Source organism: Carlito syrichta, unplaced genomic scaffold (genome assembly GCF_000164805.1).
Source record: "Carlito syrichta isolate Samal-C Ts95f unplaced genomic scaffold, Tarsius_syrichta-2.0.1 Scaffold289289, whole genome shotgun sequence".
Classification (NCBI taxonomy): Eukaryota; Metazoa; Chordata; class Mammalia; order Primates; family Tarsiidae; genus Carlito; species Carlito syrichta.
In genome coordinates, this window is record NW_007233385.1 from 629,140 (window position 1) to 637,023 (window position 7,884).

Sequence of the window (7,884 nt, forward strand, 5' to 3'; positions counted from 1 at the left end):
CCAACCTGCCCATTCCCTGCCTCAGATAAGTTCAGCTCTCCTCTGAGGTCATGTTGTGTGGTTACATCTGTCCTCTCCTGAGCTGGCATGTTGGAGCAGTGAGCCTATGGGTTTTTTCACTGTTATATTCATAACCATTTATTCTCATGTGGTTGAACTACAGAAGAGTATCAATAAATGATGGTAAAAGAACAAAAACATGAACTAATGAAGCAAAACCTCCTAACTTCTCCCAGAATGGGAAAGAAATAAAGCCCAAGATTGTAAGCACAAAGGATGATAAATTGGATCAAATTATCAGTGCTAAGGGAAACACACAATTTCTTGAGTTTGAAAATGTTGATTGTGTGCGTTATTGGTACCCCAGGTCCAGGATTTACTAGAAGCACTCACAAGACACAGCTCAGAGTCACACTCACACTCTAATATGCTGGCCCAGGATAATGATTCATTACAAAGAAAACATTTGATTACAAAACATGGCTGGGCTCAGTGGTTCACCTGGAATCTCAGCACTTTGGGAGAATAAGGTGGGAGGATTGAGCCCAGGAGCTCGAGACTAAAAAAAAAAAAAAAAAAAAAGAAAGAAAGAACAGAAAATAAAACACAGTCAGCAAAAGGAAAAGGCACTTGGGACAAAGTCCAGAAGAAACCGGGTACGAGCTTCCAGCGTCCTCTCCCGGTGGAGTCCCAGAGGACGTGCTGTGAAATGTCCCAACTAGGGAAGCCCTTCAGAAACTCAGCACCCAGGGCTGTTTCAGGGGGCTGGTCACGCAGCACCCTCTGCTTGGTACATGTGAAAATCTCAGACTCCCAGAAGAAAAGCAGGTGCTCTGCGTGAACCACATTGTCTGCACAGATAGTTTAGGCTCAATGAGTCCCTTTGATCTGCTAAGGTGGTGGGAACCTTCTGAATCCAAGTTCTGAGAGGGGTGCTCGGGCCTGCTTTTCACCCTTTTCGGCACAGCAGTTGATAAATTGCTCTCTTGATGTCACGAAGAGCCAACAAAAAACCCCACAATGGGAACACTTTTGTAAAATGTTCCATTTAAGCTACAACTAAGTCACTCTAATGCATTCAAGTAATGACTCTGCAATCTTTAAGTGCCATCAAATGACTTGAGAGATTGTTTATTTTTCTGTTCATTAAAAAAAATTAGAACTAGAATAGGAGAAACTGACAAATACACTAGTGGCAGACAGTACACGGTACCCATTTGTTCTTTTATTTTCCACCAGGATCCATGAATGCCCCGGTGTTTATTCTGTTCAAGTATCAGTATATACTGAATAATTTCAGTGAGACAGACAAAAAAGCGGCAAATTCAACTTGAGAAAGTGAAACACACCCCATAATTGCCAAAACGGGCTCATGTAAATAGAAGGTTTTGAGGAATTTAATTTTTTAAATGTATCTTGGTGTTTTAAAAAATTATTTACAAAACACATATAATACTTTTATTGCTTACAAAATCATTTTAAAAAGTGAATCTCAAGTGAGCATTGAATTGATTTTCCTGGGAAAATTCCTGAGAAGGGCAGTCCTCCAGGGTGTCATCATCGGAGCTGGTTGGTGGGCATAGTTTTCCGAGCATCTTCTCACATTTCCTGCATGCTGATCCTCATAAATCCCTGAGATGCAGTGTGGGTGAGTATCCCCACCCCACAGGACTGGATTCCCATCCAAGAGGTTTGTGAGTGGTTCTGGGCCACAATCCAAAAAGAAGTAGATTCACTCAGATCCCTTGTCTCCTCCAACAGCCTCTGCACCAACCTCTTTAAAATAACAGGATAGAGCTGGGAACAAAGCCCTCACTGAGGGTTGGATACAGAAGGCCAGGACAGAGCAGGCATTCTCAGGGGCAGCGCCTTCACCGCCACCTGGGGCATTTCTACACTTTTCCATAAAGAACTGAGGTATACTTACCTGGCTGGGGAGACACCATGCTCACAAAGATGGTTTTCCCAGGGCGAGACTTATTCATTGTACTCCGGATGTGCTGATCCCTACAATTTCACCAAATGTGGGAAACTCAGCTGCATAATTTGTGGTAGTGGGGGACTTTGTTTGCGCTCTTCCCTAAAAAAAAAACCCAAAACTGAGTTGGTTGTATGTTTCCTCAAGGTGGGGCTGGGTGTGGTGGGTTACCTGTTGGCCTCTTTACATGGTCACTCAGTCCCACCATCCAGTGGGAGGCCATAAGGTGCTGTGTATGTTTGATCTTAACATGGTGCCCAGTTGTTTGTTAGAATTGTGTGTCCTGAGGGTCTCTGTAGCCACAGAATCGTTTCGCCTTCTTCCCATTGGCTGGATCAAAGTCTCAAGTTTCTTAGGAGGGATGAGAATACGTAAAACACTGAAAGGGTGTGAAAGAAACTCTGGCTACCCTCAGAGAAGGTGAGTGGGAGTCCTGCGACCAAGTGAAGTCAGAGGGCCCTGAAGAGAGGGAGGACCTGGTGGGGATAGCAGCAGTGCACTGTGGCAGCCAACACTTACAGGTGTTGACAACAAACCCTAAACATAAATTCCAGGCACTAGGAGCTCCCTGTTGTGTTATTAACTTCCTGGGGTTGCAATAACAGTGACCACAAACCAGGCAGCTTGAAACAACAGAAACTTATTATCTCACTGTTCTAGAAGCTGAAAGTCCACAATTAAAGCTTTGACAAGGCCAGGCTCTCTCTGAAGCCTCCAAGAGAGGATTCCTCCCTGCCCCTTCCGGCTTCTGTGGTTGTTCTGGCACTCCTGGCTGTGGCTGCACCACCCCAATTCCTGCCTCTGTGGCCCACAGTGTCCTCCCTATATGTCTGTCTGTGTGCCCATGTCCAATTTTCCTTTTTCTTACAGGGACATTGGTCACCGGGTTAGGGTCCACCCTAATCCAGTATGACCTTGTTAACATCTGCAAGGACCCTAGTATAAAGTCACATTCACAGGGGGTTAGGTCTAGAACAGGTATATATTCTGGGAAGCCACAATTCTTCTCACAACAATCCATCACCACTGAGCTGTGTGGATAGAACTCATTAGCATTTGAAACGCTGGCTAGGGCAGGCCAGGCCGGGTAGCAGTTGGCAGATGGGACCAGCCCTAGCAGAGCCTGTGATCTTACCTGCCCAAGCAGCCTCTTGTCAGCAGTGTCACTTTCCAGATTTGGTTCTACAGTTACTTTGGAGAAGAGAGAAGAGAGCAAGGGGCTGTCCCAGCATGCGGGTGGTGGAGACCTCCCAGGTTGTTGGGGACCCAGGGCTGCTGGGATCAAGCCTGAGACTGACTGCAGTTATGATAAGTGTTGTGTCCTGAGTCATCATGGCTTGCCATGCTCAGGTGCTTGTCCCCACTTTGCAGATGGGGACACTGGGTCCCAGTGGGGCATGAAGCTGCTTGGGCTGCACAGCTGAAGTGACCCCACCTGCCATCTCCAGGAGAAAGGCCAGGTCTCTCTTGTCTAGTCCCACATGGGTTCTCTACTCATAGTCCCTTCTGGGGCCTCAGAGGCAACCTGAGGACAGGGCGGGGATTTCTCAGAAAAAACAGAGTCAACACCAAGAGAGCAGTGCTAGATTCTACCCCCATCTCCTGTCCCTACCACTGCTGGAAATTCACCTCAGCCAGATAGGGCCTGGGGAAAGGAGGCCACCTAGAAAATCCCTGACATTCTGGGCCCTGAGCCTTCCAGAGTTTAGGGGCTGGGCTCAGACTGTTGGGGAGGTACCCCATGTGTCCTCTCCTTGCCCTGAGAGGATTCTCAAGCTGGTGGGAGCAGCACGGGGTGCAGACTGTGAGTTAAGGGGAATAAACGCCTGTTTGGGAGAGTTAGAGTCCTTGCTCTGAACCCAGGTTTTCTGTGGGATCTGAGATACCTCTCTGCTTCCCCAGCCTCAGCAGACAGAGCACCATTGGGCCCCACACTGCCCTGGAAGACCACCTGGAGATCAGGTATAAGGGCCAGCACAGTGCCTGTGGTAAGGAGGCAGAGGGCATGGGCCCCAGAGAAGGTTTGGTTGGTCCAACCTTTCCAGCCATGCAGCGCAGTAAGCTGCTTCCCTTCTGTAGACAAGGGTATCAGCGGGTGTCGCTGTGCATACCTGGAGGTGCTCCCACACATGGACACAGACCACAAGAGCCGGAGAGAGCTTTGGACACAGCCTGGCCAAATGCCTACATCAAGGGGCAAGTGCATGCCCATGATGCTGCACAAGGACTGTCAGTACAACCCAATGTCCTCTCTGGTTAGTCACAACAGCCATACCATGCAACAACACAGCCCCAGAGACTCCCAAATGGGAAGAGACACAGAGCCCCTCAAGAGGCCCAGAGAATCACAACATGAGGATCATGGCTACTGCCAAGGCTGCCTTGGTCCCATGGAGCATGAGCTATTGGGATCAATTAGTCATTCATAGTGACGTAAACATTGAGGGCAGGGGCAGGGCTCTCTGCTCAGTGCCTGGGATCCAGGGGTGCATGAGACATGGCTGCTGCTGAATTTCTCCATTATCCTCATAATTGTGATGACCCATGTGAGCCAGTGTCTGCTTGCCCCTGGCCTCTACCCTGTGACCCTGGGTCAGGACTTTACTCCACTTCATGGATAAGAGGCCCAGGCACAGTCCAGCCTCCATCTCGCTGGACTCCTGGCCTTGCATGGGCCAACTCTCTGCGCTGGACTTGGTACTCATGGGTGGATGTTTTACACCCAGGCTCTGTGTGTCCTGGCACTGACACTTCTCCCAGGTGAAGAAGCGACACCAAGTTCAGCAGGGTGAGGGGTAGTTGTTTAATAGATGAGGTGGCAACGTTAACATGTGGCTCTCACTGCACACCAAAAATGCCCAAGGACATAGTGTCTCAGCAGGAGCTGCTTAGTGAGGCCAGTTCCCTGTGACCCTCACCCAGCAGAGACCAATCCCTGCCATTCAGATCATGATCTGGAGGGGAAAGCTAGGATGGACACCAGCCCCATCACTGTCCCAAAGTTGCATTTTATGTAGCTAGTCCCGCACCCCAGGGGTCCTGACCCACCAGATAAGGCTCGGGGTTTCAGGTCAATCCTTCCTCCCTGGGACCTGGCTGCTGCCTGTGAAAGGGTGAACATCTTTGATGGTCATTTCTGACCTGGATGCCATGACAGGTGTGTTTAGCCACAGGTTTAAAGCAGTACATTGTGGAGATGCTCAGATGGCAGGAGTTATGAGAGGTGCTGGGTATCAAGCAGACCCTACCCTTGTCAGCCTAGAACACCCAAGGGCAGTGGGTGCACCTGCCTTCATGAGACAGGCACCAGGCCCACAGGCCAAAGCAATTGTTGTCAGTGTTTTATATCAGTGATAACAAAACAGTTGTATTTCTAAAAGACATTCAGTTCATGGTGTGGCAAGGCAGGTAGCAGCCCAACTGGTTCCACTGGGACTCCATCTGGAGAACTAAGACAGCCCTGGGTCCTCCCTGTGTAGGAGGGCAAGGCAGGGTGGTCTGGGTCCTGGTCTGGACGTCATACCCTATCCCCGGTCCCCATGGCTACTGGCACAGGCCCGTCCCAGGGTCCCACTAGGCCAGGGCAGGGGGAGGTGAACTGGCTGTCTTTGCTCCAATTTTAACACAACTGAAAGATTCTGGTCCCTTGGCAGTTTCTGCCACTGACCTTGACGCCCAGGCCGGAGCTGCCTGGCCCACCTGGTCAGGTGACCCTTATCTCCAGGACTCTGGGGAGACAGAGGTCGGTTGCCTGCCCTGCAGTTTGCTGTCGTCAATAACTCCAAAGCTCCCAATCGGCTCTCGGCCTGAGGAAACGCCCTCCCTGGGCAGTTGCAACAGCTCCCTCCTAGTTCAGTTGACACAGGATGAGTGAACAACACTTTCCTGTCCTGGAACAAAGCACACACACCTCCCTGGTTTTCCGAAGGCTGCACCCACCCACCCTCCAGTACCAGTCGGCCAATCCCATGCCCAGGCCTTCTGTATCCTCCCAGGTGCCAGGCACACATGAAGGGGGTCCTGACCCCTGTGGGGGTACAGGAGGTAAACAGTGTGACACACGGGGTGTGTGGCTTGACAGTATCTAAGGACATTGGACAATGGAGACGACTCCCTGGGGTCTGAGGGGGAGCTGAGTAGAGAAAGGGACAAGCATTCCAGGCTGAGGGAACAGCACTTGAAAGGGCACAGATGCATTTGTCTGACTGAAGTGGAGCTGGGAGTGCAGTTGGGGAGGACAGGAGACAGGGTTTGGGAGGCCACAATGAGCTGGCAAAGGACAAGTTGCTAGGGGAAGCCCTGAGATTTCAGAATGGAAATGGTGCTGTCCCAGGTAGGTGAGTGAGCCCCAGAGTGGGGAGGAAGAGTCACTGGGAGAAGGAGTCAGGGCCTGTGGGGCCACAGGTAAAGAGGTCAGGACAGGAGTTGAGGCCAGGCTGGGGGTGCTGTACCTTGGGGAACATGTACCCCCAGATCACAGGAGGCAAGAGCTTCCCAGGGTGGGTATATCACACCAGCCTAGGGGTGTGGCCATGGTCTAAGATCAGCTCATGGCAGAGGAAGGGTTCATCAGGGAGCTGTGGCAGGTCAGCATTAGGCCTGGGCAGGGGTTTGGGCCAGGTTGACACCACAGTATGACTCCAGGGCCCACAGTGTAGCACAGACATCACCAAGCCTGCAACAGGCCCAGCACCAGACCCCAGACCTGGAACAGGGCTGGACCTGAAGCCACCAGCTCTGTCTGGGTTCTGTGCAGGACTTCCTTCACACAGGATCCGTGACTGTAAACCCTTCCATCTTTGTTCCTGTAACCCTCAGTCCTCTCTGTCTGGAAGGCCCTCACCCCCACCTAATCCCAGGACCCCAGTTGGATAAAATCAGGTTCTCCATTTTGATGCTGTGTTTAATGGAGCAGTTAGACTAAGTCCTGGCCCAGAGCAAATGCTCAGCAGGGAAAGAGAGAAGGATGGAGGGGAAGGGGAAAGAGAAGGAAGAGAGGAGGGAAAAAGAGGGTCGGGGGAGGGAGGGAACCAGCTTCCACCAGGCTTCCTTGTGCTGGGGAAGGCTTTGACATGCCTGCCCTGGGAAGCTGGGATATCTCAGTCACCTTTCCCAGGGACCCAGGATTTGACCTGGGTCTGCCTGGTTCTCTTTCAGCCCATCATGGGCTGAACAGTGCCGTGAGGCCTGTCCCAGCTACCGAGTGCCACAGACACACAGAAGAAGGACAGTGGGGGTTAGTAGGTTATGGGGCCGGAGCTTGGGAGGAGGCTGGGATGGAGGAAAGACAACTATGGGACTGAATCCTGGCTGCCCTGCCTGTTTCATCACCCAACAGATGCCACGGTACCACCACTCATACCAAGAAGGATGCGAGGGTCCCTCAGGTGCTCAGGCCATGATGGCCCAGCCAGCTAAGGCTTGTGGTGTCCCCACACTCCCAGGAAGCCTGGCAAAAGCCAATCCCAGCAATGAGTGCTCTGCTGAGCTGGAGAGTGAGTCCCCACAGAAGAAAGATAGGGGGTACGTGGTCCCAGGAGGAGTTGCTGCCTCCCTGGTCACTGTGAAGATTCCTGTTGTTAGTTTTTTTGGAGGGTGATGAAGACCTGACCCTTTACTGGTTACTAAAACTCAGAGCTGCCTCCTTCAAAGGAGTATCAGATCCACAAACAGGAAACAGGAAGGTCCCTTAATAACTGCCAACAGGTCCCTTAATAACTGCTAAGATGGCTCAGCCTGTAATCCCACGCTTTTGGGAGGCTGAGGTGAGTGGATTGCCTGAGCCCGCGGGTTCAAGACCCGCCTGGGCAGCGAGACCTCATCTCTACAATAAATTAAAAAATCAGCCGGGCGTGGTAGCGCATGCCTGTAATTCCAGCTACTGGGAAGGCTGAGGCGGAAGGATC